This window comes from Notolepis coatsorum (genome assembly GCF_963971535.1).
Source record: "Notolepis coatsorum genome assembly, chromosome: 3".
Lineage (NCBI taxonomy): Eukaryota > Metazoa > Chordata > Actinopteri > Aulopiformes > Paralepididae > Notolepis > Notolepis coatsorum.
This window is the reverse complement of record NC_140167.1, coordinates 57,642,116-57,660,219: the sequence shown is the minus strand read 5'-3', so window position 1 is coordinate 57,660,219 and position 18,104 is coordinate 57,642,116. Positions and strand designations below refer to the sequence as shown.

At 42.9% G+C, this 18,104-nt stretch overlaps 1 protein-coding gene across 2 annotated transcripts in view; it reads right to left on the bottom strand.

Annotated features, from left to right (window-relative positions):
- The window catches only part of rrh (retinal pigment epithelium-derived rhodopsin homolog), a 111,058-nt gene extending 98,070 nt beyond the window's left edge, over positions 1-12,988 (bottom strand). Inside the window, exon 1 of one of the 2 annotated variants that reach the window (XM_084309847.1) lies at positions 12,886-12,988. The gene's annotated coding sequence lies outside the window, so the exon portion shown is untranslated. The remainder of the gene's footprint in view (positions 1-12,885) is intronic. The other variant, XM_084309846.1, reaches the window with a different exon arrangement.
- Positions 12,989-18,104: the final 5,116 nt, after the last annotated feature.

The following is an 18,104-nucleotide window of genomic DNA, read 5'->3' as shown; positions in this document are numbered from 1 at the left end:
AAGGATACATGCAATGTCGAGGGTCCAATGAAGTGACTATTGTCGATGTTTGAGTCAAGTTTAAGAAGTTTAAGACGACAAGTAACGTGGTTTAGAAGTTGACCGTCTATTGATGGCGCCGTGTCTCGTGGTACATTTAAATAGTGTTGAAATACAATTGCCCATTTAATCACTAACGTGTCGGAGTTAAGTATCTCCAAGGGGATTATAAAGGTTTATGTTTTGAAGTACATACTGTTTGGGTTGAATTGCTGTTTAGTAAATGTGTATATTGTGTACAAGTATTGAAGACGGTTAGAGGGAAATTACTTTAGCTTACACTACCTAGAGGGTAGCTAAACACCAGAGCATCCCGCATGCTCTCTCTCTCTCTCTCTCTCTCTCTCTCTCTCTCTCTCTCTCTCTCTCTCTATCCCGCTCTCCGTTAAATGTAAATATAAATCTATTCCCTTGAGTTACACCATGGTCACGGTTTAGCAAATTCCTAGTAAGGCTGAGAACGGCCAGATACATAAATATATATAAATGCACTTTCATTGCACATTTGAGTTTCAATTGAACTTGAGCTGGAACACAAATATGAGTGACACTGAGGTGTTGAGGTATTTCTGTACACTAGAGAATAGTGGATATGACTGATGATAAACGAATGATGATAAAGGTAACAGCTATTGTTGATATAAGGAATTGTTTGACAGACAATGAGAATGACAGTGTTGTTAAAAGAAGACATACGATGGTCTCTTCCAACATGCCTAGACATGCCTAGACAGAGGTTAACAGGAGAATGTTTCCCTTCTCACGTGCTTATACTTAAGACGTCAAATATGTATAAAAACATAAGTAATTACAATGTACAGTATATAATGATGATTGATTGATTATTCTGTTGAATAAATAAACGTTGTTGAAATACACAACCGGAGAGGACTCAGAACCAGTAACACCATGTCTGCGCCTTCCTTTGTCAAATGACTAACTACAACCTGTTTCATAGGTTAAATATATCTCTGCTATCAGGTGCCATATCCTGGTACCTGTAACATCTGCCCTGTCTACACACCCCCTAATATTATATGGCTACGGTTAACTCTGAGAGCTTTAAGCTCTGCTCCTGGAATGTTCGAGGTCTTCAGAAACTAGCGAAAAGAAAGGCGATTCTGACCTTTTTAAAGAAGGAGAATGTTTCTATTGCTTTATTACAAGAAACCCATATGGGACCCAACGACACCATTAAACTCCAAAAGAGTTGGGTGGGACAGGTCTTCGCCACAAACTATTCTACATTTAGTAGGGGAGTGGCCATATTGATCAATAAAAATCTCCCCTTTAGACTCATAACTTCCTCTTTAGATAGCCAAGGTCGCTATGTGATTATCAAAGGGGTTCTTAAGGGTAAAGAAATGACATTTATGAATGTATACTGTCCCCCAGGCTACTCCCCTGACTTTCTATCCAAAATATTTACTGAATTTAATGGCCTGGCCTCTGAGAATGCTTTTGTGGGCGGAGACTTTAACTGTCCTAACCTTATACCGTCTCTTGACAAACTCCCACCCAGTTTGGCTCCCCCTCTAGGCAAGCAAAGATGCTCTCCTCCCTATGCAAAGACATTGGATTCTCAGATGTCTGGAGAACCCTTTGCCCATCCGAACTGAAGTTCACCTTTTTTAGCAGCCCACACAAGAGCAACAGTAGAATAGACTATTTCTTCATCCCTTCCTCTAAGCTCTTTCTAGTATCGTCCTGCACAATCTGAAGTATTGTTTTATCGGATCACGCCCCTATATATCTGGTCTACTCCTTGTCAGAAGAGAGGCGCTGTCGAGGCGTTGGCGTCTTAACCCATACCTCCTCAAGGATGATAGGTTCGTCTCCTATTTCGAATCGGAATTTTAAATGTTCTACTCAATTAACTCACATTCTACGGATAACCCATCTCTGCTCTGGGAAACATCCAAGGTCTTTTCTCGCGGACTGATTATGTCTTACGTGTCATCCAAGAAACGCAAGAAAAATGAACAATGCAAACTTCTTGAATCCAAACTAGCCGACCTTGAGAATCAACATGTTTCAAACCCAGCCCCGGCTGTGCTTATAGAGCTTACGGCCACCAGAACCGCGTTAAACACTCTTCTGATCCAGGACGCTAAAAGATTTGCCAGACAGAGAATGTACGAACACGGTGACAAGCCTGGCAGGTGCCTAGCTAACTTGGCAAAAAAGAGGGCTGACACCCAAGTAATAGCCTCAATTTCGGACTCCAACAGGGGCAGGTCCTTTGACACCAAAACTATTAATAAAGAGTTTGCCTCTTTCTATGCCCAACTCTATAGGACTGAACGACCCGATAGTGCTCTCTCTGACATGCAAGCTTTTTTCGCTGACTTGCACCTCCCTACAGTGGCGGACTGGGACACAAATTCAGCCCGGGACATTCAGACGCACCAGCCCACACACCGGCCCACGCACCGGCCCACGCACCGGCCCCGAAACCGGCCCACACAACGGGCGTTATGAAACACTTGTCCAGTATTAAACAACCCAAGGCTGTGGCTAAGGAGTCAACATCAGGGAGACCAAATCTACACACCGCCCCTAGATGTGCACTCATGCACAGTGCACACACACACACAGACACACACATACATATACCGTTACTTCCCGTCATTGGCATATGTTTTTTTTTTACTAACATCTTAGTGCCTCATTAGCCTAGGGATTAAGGATACATGAAGTATTAACTACACCATAATAATATTGAGGTTTTGATCCATAGAAAGTAGGGATGTCCGATATTATCGGCCTACCGATATTATCGGCCGATATCGGCATTAAAATGTGATATAGAAAAATATCGGTATCGGTTTTAAAGAAATAATATTTTATTTACATTTCTATAACCTTTATTTACCCAGGCAAGCAAGTAAGAACCAATTCTGATTTTATTTATTGTCAAAAGTATGCATAATGTTGTGTTAATTCCACAACAAGAGATATGTAATGTTAATTACCTGAAATTATTCCATTTCTTGGGGCGGGAAACCCTGCATATATCGGTATCGGTTGATATCGGTTGATATCGGTATCGGAAATTAAGAGTTGGACAATATCGGTATATCGGTATCGGTAAAAAAAGCCAATATCGAGCATCCCTAATAGAAAGGTCTGTGCTACACAATTTCAGTTAGATTGGATTTATTGTCCTTTAATTTGGCACTCATGACATTAGTTGCTTGCCGTTTAATCAACATTGAAAGACCCCCCACTTCCTCCCAGACACCCATTCCAAGAGCCTGTTTTCTCTCTCTCTTTCCTCAGAGTCAACTGCATAAGAAGAACATCAGCAATCAATAATAATGGCTTGAATTCATACAGCGTTTTTCAGCCTTTTGAAAACACCCAAAGTAGTAGTAGTAGTAGTAGTTTATTCAGTCATCATCTCACACAATACAATATACCCCATCATTTAACAATATTTGATTTTACAGTGACTGAAAAGGTACAGACTGAAGCATAATGCTTATATATGCCTGTCCTATATTCTTAACAAAAATTTTAAAAATTGGCGGCTACGTGGCGTAGTGGGCAAGGCGCTCGCCACAAATACTGGAGACGCTGGGCTCGCCTGTTCGAGCCCAGCGCTCCACATTGCTTTCAGTTTAGCTGGTCGTTCATACTAATACACATTGGCCGTATTAGGGGGTGGGAAACTGATGGGTGGGGATTGGGCGTTGTGGACAGCGACTCCTACAGGTCGGTTGGTGTGCCTGCGCAGTAGAATCAGGAAGTGTCGGGGGCAGCATGAGCCTCCCACGCGTTACTCCTCGCCACTGAGAGATCGAGCTGCGCAGGTGAAAAGATGCGACTGCTGTTACCTCAAGTACTGGAGGGGACTTGTGCTATGTATGACTTAGTCCACATTGCAGCCGGCTTGTGGGAGGCAAGAAACAGCGTTCGTGACAGGGGAGGGTTGAATTGGATGATACGAAATTGGGATGGGAGAAAATGTAGAAAATGGGAGAAAAAGTGGATAAAAAAAAAACAGAAATTAAAAAAATTAAGACTCCAAAACAGTATTCTAAAAGAAAATAGCAAAAGAAAACAGTATTATTCACCCCTGTAGTTTTCAAAAATAGCTTTACAAATTTTTCTTAAAAACCAAAAGCGAATTACTCATTCTTAACTGTATATCAGCATTGTTCCACAAAGCGCTTCACAGAAACCATCAAGCATTCACACTCACACAGTCATACACTACTGGTGGTTGTGAGCAGCATCAGCAAACACAGCTGCCCTGTGGCAGACTGACGGAATCATGTCTGCTAATCAGCGCCAACCACCATCAACAACCTTCATAAATACATTCAACATTAATGGAATAGGCTAACTACCAACTTAGCTGTAGCAGTTATATGCAATCACATATGTTTAACTACGGGGTAGTAGTTGACCTAGTTGTTAGCTTAAGCTAGTTAGCTGTGGTTATTTACAAACATGTAGATGAGACTAATCATATACAGATCGAGAACATGGCTAACAGTTGGGAATTCTAAGGTAGGCCTACATCTTATTTAAGCATGTAAAATGGCAACTAATCAATTCAATCAATTAGATTACCAATATTATATCAACATGAAAATTTGGAAGGGAACATAATAGTATTTTATTTTAGTATTTACTATTATAATATTAGTAGCCGATTCATTTGCAGCCCGTCCTAGGTTCTGATTGGCTCTCTAGGTTAGCACTTTAGCTTCTGATGCTGTGGTGGGCACTAGTCCTAACATTGCTAACTAAACTTTTAGTCAGAGAAAAAACGTCACGAGTCACAACTATTTATGTCCACGTGCTGTAAGGAATCAGGAATACGGAAAGCACATTGTCTTGTAATAGAATGACTGAAATCACTGCAAGAGCTAGTATAGGCTAGCTAGCCCTCATGAACCGGCAGACACCAACAGTAGAATATGCACTAGGCTACTGCATGCACCTGTCATGTTACTGTTGGTTCCTTCCACTTGAACTTCATCATCATTAGCAGCAGCAGCGGGTAAACATGTCTGTAATTTTAGAACATTGTTCTGCGTCTTTTACTAGCAATTTTAGTTTTTTAATTCTAGCTTTTTCAGCTCCACCCTTTCTTTTTTTGCATTCTACATTTCTGCGCTTCTAGGCCTACTCGCAGTTGGGAGGAAACGTGAATCTCATTCACTGATGTCTCATGTCTCATTCAAGACTGGCTAACAAAAGCATGTCTTTCACTTAACACCAAGAAAACAGTGTGTATGATGTTCACAAAGTCACCAGTAGAGGTCACTCACTCTAATGTGTTTCTGGGAGAAGCGGAGCTGGACATTGTACATTAATTCAAGTATCTTGGGGTCACATTGGACTCTACATTGACCTTCAAAAAGTCATGTGAAGAAAGTGACAAACAGTCAAGTTTAACATCGAAAACTTCAGGCAGATCAGGCCCTGCCTGCCAGTTAATGCTGCAAGGATGTTTCTGCATTCAATGATTTTATCACACATCAAGTAGGCCTACTGTTTTATCAACTGGTCTCTTTTATATGTCACTACTCTTACACCAATATAATTACTCTACAAAAAAGCCATAAAAGTATTTGATAGGAAACCAATTTCATTTCATCACTGTAATGTTTTAGAAAAACATAACATGCTAAGTTTCGAGAATTTCCAAGTTTTCAAATATACTTGCTTCATGTACAAGGTTCTGCATGGACTTGCCCCTCCCCCATTGAATGAGTTCATCCAACAGAAAGCAGACACTGGCATTACCACCAGGGCCATCAGTAGAGGGGACTGTAAGGTGCCTTTTCGGTATACTACCATTGCAAAAACTGTGTTCTCTGTTAAAAGTGGTAACTACTGGAATAGCCTGCCAGTTGTGATTAGAGAGTGCCCTACATACTCCATGTTCAAGACCCATCTTAAACTGCATCTTAAGGCAAACCAGAACTGTGATCATTTTTAATCTGATTTAGGTTATGCAACTTGTTTATTGTTTTATTGCCGGCCCACACACTGGCCCACACACCGGCCCACATAATGGCCCACACACCGGCCCACATATGGCCCACACACTACACCGGCCCACACACTACACCGGCCCACACACCGGCCCACATTAGTGGCCCACACACTGGCCCACACACCGGCCCACACACTGGCCCACATACTGGCCCACACACCGGCCCACATACTGGCCCACACACCGGCCCACATACTGGCCCACACACCGGCCCACATACTGGCCCACACACTGGCCCACACACTGGCCCACATTAGTGGCCCACACACCGACTCACACACTGGCCCACACACCGGCCCACACACTGGCCCACATTAGTGGCCCACACACCGACTCACACACTGGCCCACACACTGGCCCACACACTGGCCCACACACTGGCCAAAAAAAAAGGAAAAAAGTAAAAAAAAAAAAAAAAAAGGATAATTTTTTTTTTTTTTTTTGGACCAGCCCACTTTGGTCCCGGCCCATCGGGATTCGTCCCGAACGTCCCGATGGCCAGTCCGCCACTGCCTCCCTATGGTATCGAAAGATCAGAACTTGCTCTTTAACACCCCAATTACGAAGGAAGAAGCTCTGTGCGCCCTTAAGGGTATGCCATCTGGTAAGGCTCCGGGCCCGGACGGTTTCGGATGCGAATTCTATAAGGAATTTGGTCATATTCTCTTGGATCCCCTGCTGGCAATGCTTAATCACTCCTCTGAGGTTGGGATATTATTCCAGTCCCTACGGGAGGCTAATATTTGCCTTCTCCTTAAAAAGGGTCAATGCCTCCTATAGTCCTATAGCCCTACTTAATTCGGACCAAAAATTGCTCTCCAAGATCCTGTCCATGCGCCTAGAAAAAGTACTCCTGTCGTATAATCCTATCAATATCTAAGGTTATTGTACAGTACAATGAGATCGCTATCTGGAAGGAGGAAGGAAGGGTCATAAGTGATAGAATTTGGTCTCCTCATCTGACTTCCAATATAGCCAGCAAGGAATAAACGTGCAGTCCAGACAGGAGAGTTCGAATTCAAACTCATGGATTTATTTGTCTCGGCGGCCCAGAGTGAATAAAAAGGTTGCTTTTCACATACAAGGATTATCAGAATACATTAACATGTCTGTTTTGTACAAAGGATCAACAAGGTTTGCATCTCAAAACCCCAACATGTACATACAACAGTCATTGTTAACATCAATGAAAATAGAGAATCTACTGTAAGCCCCTTTTCATATGAGTAAGCCTGGTTTCTAAGTAATGGAACCATAAGTAATGGTTCTAACCAACCATTGGGACCATCCAGCTTACTTACATGAAAATCAGCCGACAGCATTCTCTGGGTTGGGAGCGGGGAGCCGCAGACCTGGGGGCGGTCTGGGTTCCTGAATTAACACTGTTTTGCTCTTAAATACTATAATTTCCCACCAATAGTAGCACATTTTAATAATACGTTTCCTGGTTTCCTCTGTGGGGGCTGGCTGCCCCCACCTCCTCGATCTCCTGTGTGGGTCTTCCTTCAGTAAACAGAGGGGGGCCGCCGATGGCCCCCGTCGGTGTGGTCTTTTGATGAGTACAGAGGAGGGCGCTTTTGATGACCCCCCTCCTTGGCTGCTCAAGTCTCCTCTGAATGCATCAACATTCCTTCGTATAACTGTGATAACTATACCAGGATTCTTAATTCTAAATATCTATATAGTTGTTTTTATTGATTTCTTTATAGAGTTGTCAATCCAATCAAAGCCAATCAAGTATCATGCTTTTTCATTTAACTTTGAACCATGTCCTTGTTGATTAATGATCTTTAGTCCTGTCTTATACTTATCAGAGCCAGTTATCTGGTCTCTGCTGTCGGCTGACATCTGCTAACATTTGAGTGTGACTTTTCAGTTCCTTTGTTAGTGTTGCTAGTGGGGGTTGAAATAACTGTTCCTGCTGTTATCTGATGCAACTGTCTCTAGAATCGTTCCTCATTTTAGCCCTGCAGCCTCTCTGCTGCTAAAAAGTATACAAGGCATAATGTTATGGTTTTCTAATTATTCACACATATTAGTTATGGAATTCAAGGTCAATATTACCACACTCCCTTTCATTATTAACGAAGATCAGACTGGTTTTATTAAGGGTAGGAACTCTACCGACAACATGAGACGGCTCCTGTCTCTCGACGCGGAGAAGGCATTCGACCGTGTAGAATGGCCGTATTTGTTTCTAACCCTCGCTGAATTTGGCCTAGGAGACACTTTTATTGAATGGGTCAAGGTTCTTTACAATTCACGGATGTCGGCGGTCCTGACTAACGGGCTTAGGTCTAACAACTTTCCTCTACAACGGGGGAACCCCCAAGGGGACCCTCTTAGCCCTTTACTATTTGACATGGCCATAGAACCACTCGCTCAGGCCATAAGGCAGTCAGCCGCGATCTCAGGTATTAGGGTGGGCGAGAGGGAACACAAAATCACTCTTTACGCGGACGACGTACTGATCTTTATATCTAAACCTGACTCTTCCATTCCATGTCTAACCCGCATGATTTCCACATTTGGAACCTTCTCGGGGTACAAAATTAACTTTTCCAAATCCGAAGCAATGCCACTTGGGACACTTAAATCCATTCTGATCCTGCCCGAGCCCTTCCCATTTCGCTGGTCGCCCTCCGGCTTTGTTTACTTAGGAGTATTTGTGACACCCACCTATGATACATTGTTTAAGGCCAATTTCCCCCCCCTTTTAGACACCATAAGGGCAGGCTTAGTTAGATGGGCCCCTTTACCAATCTCCTGGCTGGGTAGGATAGCCCTCGTCAAAATGAACGTACTCCCCAGACTATTATACCCTCTCCAAATGATCCCAGTGCTGCTGACAAACAAGGTTATCAAGGTGCTAGAAGGCTGGCTAAGCTCATTCATTTGGAATGGGAAGAAACTGCGTCTGAAAATGGCCAAATTACAGATGGACAGTGAAGATGGGGGTCTAGACCTACCTAATATTAGACATTATCAACTAGCAGCACACCTTAGGGTACTTGTCGGCTGGTTCAGATCAGACCCACTATCAATCTGGCTAGACATTGAATCCTCGCAATCTAAGTCCCCCCTATGGAACCTACTATTTATCAAAGACTTTAAGTCTGTTAGGAAAATATGCTCAGACCCCATCACACTATGCTCCGTCAAGGCCTGGAAGACTGTCCATAAGGTGGAGGGCCGAGCTAAGCTGACCTCTCCTCTTACCCCGATCGTAGGCAATCCTGACTTTAAGCCAGACCAAATTGGCGGCGGCTTCAAGACCTGGGCCCTCATTCATCAACGTGTTCTACGCACAGATCTGTGCTTACCCTGTGCGTACGATCATTTCTAAGCAAAGAGTGGGATTCATCAATTTCGATTTGAACTTGACTCCGTGCTTACGTCTACGCACAGGTCAGAGCACACTTACCTGACGCCCAGTGGTAGAATATATTATTACAACAAGGAAATGAGCTTCTGTGCATAATAACACTGGCATGTTCTGTACGAACCGTAGTTCATTATAGTTCATTGTAAAATAGCAACAGTAGTGTAATTATGGTCAAAACCCTATAAATAGCATTTGGAATAATAGATCTTTCTCTCAGAATGAATGCAGCATGGTTTATATAGCGTTATCGGAATATACGGGGTGTAGGCTACTGACTGACTGCGCTCCGCGTAGCTTGATTGATTGATTGATTGAAAAGTTTATTAACAGATTGCAGAATGGGTACAGTACAGTACAGCTCAGTACATACAATTGTTAATTGGGGATGCAGACCAGAGAAAGACTTTCGTCTTGTTTACATCAGGGTCCCCCATTTTCAATTCATCATAAATCATAAAGCTCAACTCGTTATTATTTTGCGCAGACCGCAGAAACACGGGAACGCTTTGATTATATTTAAAAGGCTTTACGTTAAACGAAACAAGTGGAATTTCGAAGCTGTAAGCAGAATACAAGTCATATGAATATAGTGTTCTTCCCCCTTTTTACTGTATAAGAAAGAATAGAAAACGCATTGCAATGACACCAGATAGTGGACAGACTATGTATATGATGGGATTCAAGTTCGCGTTTTTGTTGATCATAGGCATGCTGTCAGAGTATGATATCTTAATCAAACATTCTAGAACATTTGTCGTCACAGATCATGTCCTAATAGAACATAGGCTATGGCATGGATCGTGATATTGTGTGGACTGTTATTATTACTGTACCGGTACCACCCATTGTGACAACAGCCTTGTGAGTCCCGCACACAAACATGATGGAATTCAAGTTCATGTATTGAAAGGCAGGCTACATCATACATGCAGTGAGATTCATTGTTCTTGTATATGCTCTCGTATTATTGTTTATATAGGCTACCCAATACTGACATCAAAATAGATTGTAGTATGCCTCTAGAAATCATATGCAGCAGGTAGAAAATTGACGGGAGATCCATCGCGATTTGGAATAAAATTGAGGAGAACTTTAATCCCTGGGTATTAATCAAACAACACAGGAAAAGGCAGTCATATTCCAGCGCGGTATTTATTAGTGTTTGCGCTGCCCAGGCAGCAATGGTTAATAGATATCATATCCGACATCACCGTAAGTGTACACGTCTGTCAGCCTGTCTCATGACACGCTTCCCTCGGCTTAGTCCATTTTTCCACATTTCATGGGTGTATTCCATTACCGTATATGGTTAATCGGGGCGTTTCTGGTATGCAAATACTTAAAACAGTGCACGAGCTCAAACGTAGGATCAAAGTCATATTCATCATGACAGGTGTGCGTAGAGCCTGCGTACACACGTGTGATGAATCCCGACTTCCCTGTGCGTACACTGGTTCTACATTCTGTGCTTACGTGTGGTAATAGAACATGTTCTACGCACACATTGATGAATGAGGGCCCTGGCATACGCAGGGCATAACTGATCTTGGCCACTTGTTTGATGGCCAGACCCTAATGTCCTTTCTACAGCTGCAGCAGCGGTATGGTCTATTGAAAACGGAATTTTTTAGATACTTACAAATTAGGTAGTTTATCACCAAGGACTCCTCACTGTTAATTAACAGTTCCACCTCGCAGGTGGAGAAAGCCCTCTCCTTGCAGATTCCTAAAAAACAAATATCTATCTTCTATAGTACTCTAAACCTTAATTCATCTTTATCTTCCCTTGTTACTAAACAGTCCTGGGAAAAAGACTTGGACATAGATATCACGGATGTAGACTGGCAGGATGCATGGACCTACGCAAAAAAAAAATCTCTGTTTGCAACCGCACCAAGTCTATCCAAGTTAGAATCTTGCACCGCATTCATATTACCCCTGCCCTTAAGAGTAAAATGGATCCCAATACATCCCCACTCTGCTTTAAATGCAAGATAGAGACTGGAAACCACGTCCACTGCTTTTGGTCCTGTGTAAAGCTTCAGAGCTATTGGTTCGACATCGTAGAGGAACTATCTGATATATTTCAGACCCCAATCGAACTGGATCCCCTCTGCCTCTTACTAGGCCTCCCAGATATTCATATTGCCAATTTCAAACATAAGAGACTGTTCAATCTGTTGACATTTGCTGCTAGGAAGAACATTCTGTTGTTCTGGATCAAGGACGAGGTCCCATCAAAGAGGTCATGGCACAATAACATAATGGAATGCATTCCCTGTAAATACATCACGTGCATGCTGCACTCTAAACTGGACACTTTCTATGAGATATGGGACCCATATCTGTCTCATATCGGACCTGCACTGTCTGCCACTGTACTTGGTGGGTTTCCCCATTACCCGGCCATAACCCCCCTATAGACCAATGCTGCCTTGTTTTTGTCCGATTGTGCTGGTATGGTTGCCGAGGGAACCGTAATTAATGTAAAGGTGCTTACATATACACGCACACATACACACGCTCACACCACACATATACGCATGCATGGCCGCCTAGTTATAGTTGAAATTATAGCGGATTTTTTAACATTTAATGAACACCTGTATGTGCAATTTCCTGCAATATAGAGCCTTCAATCTTGACCAAAATAAAGCTGCTCTTTTCACTATAAAACTCAGTTTATATTGCAGTATGATAGCTATAATAATAATAACTTCACTGCGAGGGCTCTTTTAGCTAACGCTAGCTAGGCACGTATGATAGCCAATTACTATTATAATAATAATAATAACTTTCCCATCCTCCCAAAGCCCCTCCGGCCCCGTTCACATCCGCAGCGCAGTACCAACAACAACAACAACAACAACAACTAATTGACGCTATCAATAGCCCCAGTGAGCGCGGCGGCTGAATGAATGAATGAAAACTTTATTTAACAGATTGCAGAATGGGTACAATACAGTACGGCTCAATACACACAATTGTTAAGGCGATGCAGACCAGAGAAAGACGTTTGTCTTGTTTACATCAGGGTCCATGTTAAGCCCTTTCGTGACTGTGCTGCACCGAGTGAATCCACAGTCACTTGCTCCTCAATGGGAAACCAACCTAGATTTACCATGAAGGACTGGTTCTGGCCGAACCGTTCGTTATACAAGTATCACAGAGACATTACAAAGGTGCTCACAGTTGCACGAGGGGTTCGCACAGAGATACGGGATGGTTTGAAAGCTCGGCGTTGCTAATAAATATTTTTAATATTTTTTTATAAACTGCTCAAAGCGGCATTATTTCCGCCGTTGGGTGATCACAGCGCCTGCGCACCATCCCGTATCTCTGGATTCACTCGGTGCAGCGCAGCAGCGCCGAGGCTCACCATACGAGAAATATTCAGTTTCAATCTGTTTGCGCATTTAGTATACAGTCACAGTGTTCGACTTACATGATGATTTGCTCCATTTTGATGTAAACGCCGAAGAATAATCCAGTCACAATGTTATCCAATATCCAGTCTGAATTTTTCAAGGGCTTTCGAAAAAGCCGCCTCCCCCAACATGTCGTATACGTCATGCCGACGAACCGTGGCCCGTGGGCACTGGATCAAACCATTAAAGTGGGGGGTCACACAATCTTTGGAAACTTAAAAACTTGCTATTAAGTGTCATTGCGTATTATTAATTTGATTGAAATTACTTAGTTATGCTTAGATTTATATATGGGGGGGGGGGGGGTATATCATATTTTTCATATGATCAAAAAGTGGGGGAGCAAAACCAGCGTTTGCCCCCCCATGTTCAATAGTCGTAGAGCACCCGCTTCCCGTGCTCTATTGCGCAGGCGTCTATGTACGCATGCACACACATAGAACACACATCACTCACACACATGCAACATGCACGTGTAAATTACACAGGCATATTAAACATTCACACATAAAACACGCACATAGGTAATGCACACGCACACATGGGTAGGTAGAACACACATATATAGCACACATAGGTAATACACACACATAAGAGCCACATTTATTTTAATTTTTATTATTTTTACCTTTTCTTGTTTGCCTGTCTCTTGTACTGTTATTATTGTAGTTGTCGCTGTTGTCATTGTTATTATTATTATTAATGTTATTGTATTGTGATGTCTTGTTCTGTGTATGAAAGAAAAAGAAAAGAAAAAACATTTAAAAAAATATATATATATATATATATGAATTCAAATCGCCAATACATTTTAAAAAAAACGACAAACAAACGCTATATAGCGTCGGGGGCACTCAAAGGTCGGCATGAACTAACAACAAAACACGTCCGTGGCACTCAATGTGTTAACTCTTTCAATGCCATGCCTGGTTTTCCGTTTTACCGCTTGAATGCCACCATCGGTGCCAATGTTAACGTTAATATCGCCTAATCTATGTTTTAAATTATGGCTATGTGTCTAATCTGCCCATCGCATTATCAAATACTATTTTCCAGTCAGTGCTGTGAAGGCAGATTCTTTTTTTATCGCGTCGTTTCCGTTTCAGAGCAGTTAGAAAAGCCCCCGTTTTGATATAAAAAACAGCTCATTCTGGAGCATTCTATGAAAATCGTCTTTTAGTGGAATATTCCACAACGTTGATATTCGTCGGCCTTTTTATGAATCGTTTTCAAATAAACGCTAGATGATCAATATTATACGTGCACGCACGCACATTACGGCCGCGCACTGATAATCGCCCCGTTGATTTCCTCTCTGACTTTTACAATGAAACCGAAAGAAGACATTTCACAAAACAGCTTATAACTTCATCAAACTTACTCCGATTATCCTACCACTGATAACACAGAGTCCTTACCTAACATCAGATGGTATCCAACTGGTATATTCCAATTCCTGATCACCATTCGAAAAAATCGATAAGTGTATGGATCCAACGCGACACAGTAGATCTCTATGATCCGCGGGGATCTGAGGCTCCAGTGGTAACCCCGGCTGGATCAGTGAACTGGAAAATGTGGAGTACCGGATTTTTTTCCCCATTCATTTTCATTGAGTCCATTCCAAAATCACTTATGTCATCTGGGAGACGACAGGGGGCGCTTTTTTCCACAGTGATCGTCGGCGCCCCTCGGCTATACTCGGGTAGGCTCGGGTGATGCAATAATTTTTCAGATCGCAAAAATAAAAAAAATAAAGAAAAATCCGAGAAATCTCGTGAGTGGCTAGCAACCACCTATAAAAAAACACGAGAAATCTCGTGAGTGGCACTGAAAGAGTTAGCTGTTGTATAATATCAAGATACCACTATACACATTTACCTTTATACACTGTAACGGCTGTGCAGCAGTCAAAGATTTTCCAGTTTTCTGGCAGCGATCACATTCCTCAGGTGCAAGCCTAGTTGACTGAATGCAAATCTGAATCTGAATCTAACACAAAACACCTCAAACACATACCCAGTTGTCAATATCAATGGTCATGCCAACAGTGTGCGAACCATACCAGGATCTTTGGGGGAGCGGGGGGGGGGGGGGGGGGGGGGGGGCGCAAAAAAAAATTCTCAGAGCGTTTCCCCGAGTCTCGCAACTGCCGACTCAGAGAGAGAGAGAGAGAGAGAGAGAGAGAGAGAGAGAGAGAGAGAGAGAGACTCCAGCTCACTGCCGCGGAGAGAATTACATTTCTTTTTCTTGCAGTTTTATTAAAAGTCACTCCTCATCTCCAGTAGGCAAAAAAATTCAACATTATCGCCACCCACCTGTCCTGATGGTCTGCCCAATTCTCAAAATCTGCATGTCACAGAAGTAGTCCCCGCAGCAGGTTGCTTCGCCTTCTTTGTAAAATCAAAATTGGTTAGAAGGCTTACTTCTTTGATATTCCGTTTAACTTTCGACATTATCCTGGATGCGTCTATTTGTGCCTGCAGAGTGCAGACTGCAGTGCAGCGCCGCCACGCTCCGAATGGTAAACGCAAGAATAGCATGCATGTTGCATGCGTATTACGAGTAGGGTATATCTGCAGTGCCGCCCGCAACCCCATAGATTTATGCTATTGTCTATTACGGTGAATTTGTGCGCAAATCATTAATACATCAAAATAGCCTAATTTTATTATTATACACGATGATGACGATACAGAAAATTACAGAAAAATTTGAAATGCATGGCAAAAATAGCATTTATTGTCAGTATTTTAGAGACCCCCCAAAAATTCACAAATCATGTTTTCAGGGGAGCTGATGTCTGATCTAAGGGAGCCATGGCTCACCGAGCTCCCCCATGATTCGCACCCTGCATGCCAAGCCAGTAAAATCTGGAGCACATTGCAGTGTGTGTTTTCAGCATGCCTGTATGCCCAGTATTTGAGAGGAGTGGAACTCCTTGAAGAGTTTTCTTCCATCCTCTTTGGATTTGATCGCTCTTCTGCTTCCAAAGAAGAGCTCTCCTTCTGCAGTGAACAACTATAATCATTAAAGAGTTATCTTTTTATATAGTTATATAGTTATATTTTAGTCTGAATTTGGAGGCATACCTTCTTAGGTTACAATTGGGGGATTTATCATACCCATCAGCCGTCAGGGTATATTCTCAGTGGATGCCTCGGGGTCTTGGCCAAGATTGCAGTGACTGCTCTACATGCACCACGAGGCCATGGATCAGCTACTTACCGTCATCTGTCCGTGGTCTGTCAACTGGTCTGTCAACGCGGTTTCATTGCTGGGTTAAGTACTTCTATTCTATTCACATAATATGCTTACTTCATATATCTACTCTATTCACATATATGCTTACCACTTGTATCTATTGCTATGTCCGCCCACTACAATCACGCGAGCTGTCTAACGCCTGTCCCGTCTCCCTGTGAGTTGCTGTCCTGGAGTGCTGACTGGAGTGTCGGACGTCCCGTGATGAAGGCCGGGAGGATGCGACCCTCTCTGCGTGCCCTCCTGTCTCCCTGTCTCCGGCGGTCTCGTAGTGGTGACCGGAGTGCTGGACGTCCCGCGATGATGTCGGGGAGGTTGCGACCCTCTCTGCGCCGCCCCCTATCTCCCTGTCTCCGACCGGAGTGTTGAATGTCCTGTGATTAAGACGGGGAGGACGCAACCCTCTTTGCGCCGCCCCTGTGCCTCAAATAGATTCGCTATCAGCTCTATCTTTAATCTTTCAAAATGTTCAGTTGCTATCGCTATCAGCTCTATCTTTAATCTTTCAAAATGTTCAGTTGCTATTGCATGCACTCATCTGTGTTTCACTACACACATGAGTGCATGCTTACCAACTGTTAGTCTGAAACACTACTATCACCGACATCTAAGAAGGGAGATCCCCCCTTGAATGGCCCTTCTAAGGTTTCTCCCCTCCACACTGCCTGTGGAGCATTTTTCCCTATTGTTAGGTTTTAGTGAGTTTTTCCTTACCTTCGCGTGGGGTATGTCTGGGAGTGCTTGCATTCTTTCATTTATTTTAAATTTGTTGGACCTTATGGTGTTCTTGTTCTGTTCTTGACTTATTGTTATGTTTCTTCTTGACTTGTTTAAAGAAGACGTGTACGGCCCATGGGGACATTAACGTGTGTTGTTGGGCCTTACAAATACATTTGATTTGATTTGAAAGAAAGGTGACCAGCTCAGTCCACCTATTCTCCATTGCTATACAGACCAGGGATAACACACAAGTGATGTTTGATGCATAAAAAAACAAGATAAAACGCTCAACTCACGCCTATATCTTTTGACAGCTGGTGCTATGTATAGTATATGCGCTCGCGCTGGTTAGACTAGGCTAGTACCTACAGTTTTAAGTACCTCGGAGTCCACATATCCGAGGACTTGACATGGACCACACACATTGACAGTGTTGTGAAGAAGGCACGGCAACGCCTCTACTTTCTTAGGCGCCTAAGGAAGTTCCAAGTCAGTCAGAAGATCCTTAAGAACTTCTACTCATGCACAATAGAGAGCATCCTGACTGGCAATATCACCTCCTGGTTTGGGAATAGCACCGCACAAGACCGTAGCAGACTACAGAGAGTGTCCCGTTCAGCCGAACGCACAATTGGAGGGGGGCTTCCCACTCTCCAAGACATTTACAACAAGCGGTGCATGGGTAAGGCTAAGAGAATAATCAAAGACTCCAGCCACCCAAACAACTGCCTCTTTGAACTGCTGTGGTCAGGCAAGCGATACCGGAGTCTCATGGCAAGCACAGAGAGACTCAGAAGAAGCTTCTATCCTCAGGCCATCAGAATGCTAAATGACAATAACACTATGTAACAACCATCAAATGCACCCACAGCACACACATCCACATGCACACACTCTTAAACAAACAACTCACTGCAGCACCCACTTTACCCACTTTAGAACACCTAAACACACTTTATATTGATTGGTAAAGAATTTGCACTACAACCCATACCTCATTACACCTTACTGTAAATTGTACCTAAATTGTACCTCATCCCATTTCTGCATTGTACTGTATAGTATATAGTATATTGTATTGTAACTCAGTCACTTTTCTACTCTGCATTGTACATTGTATATATGTATAAATGTAACACTTTTATCTACGTACTTGACTTCTATTTTAGGGATGTCCGATATTATCGGCCTACCGATATTATCGGCCGATATCGGCATTAAAATGTGATATCGGAAAATATCGGTATCGGTT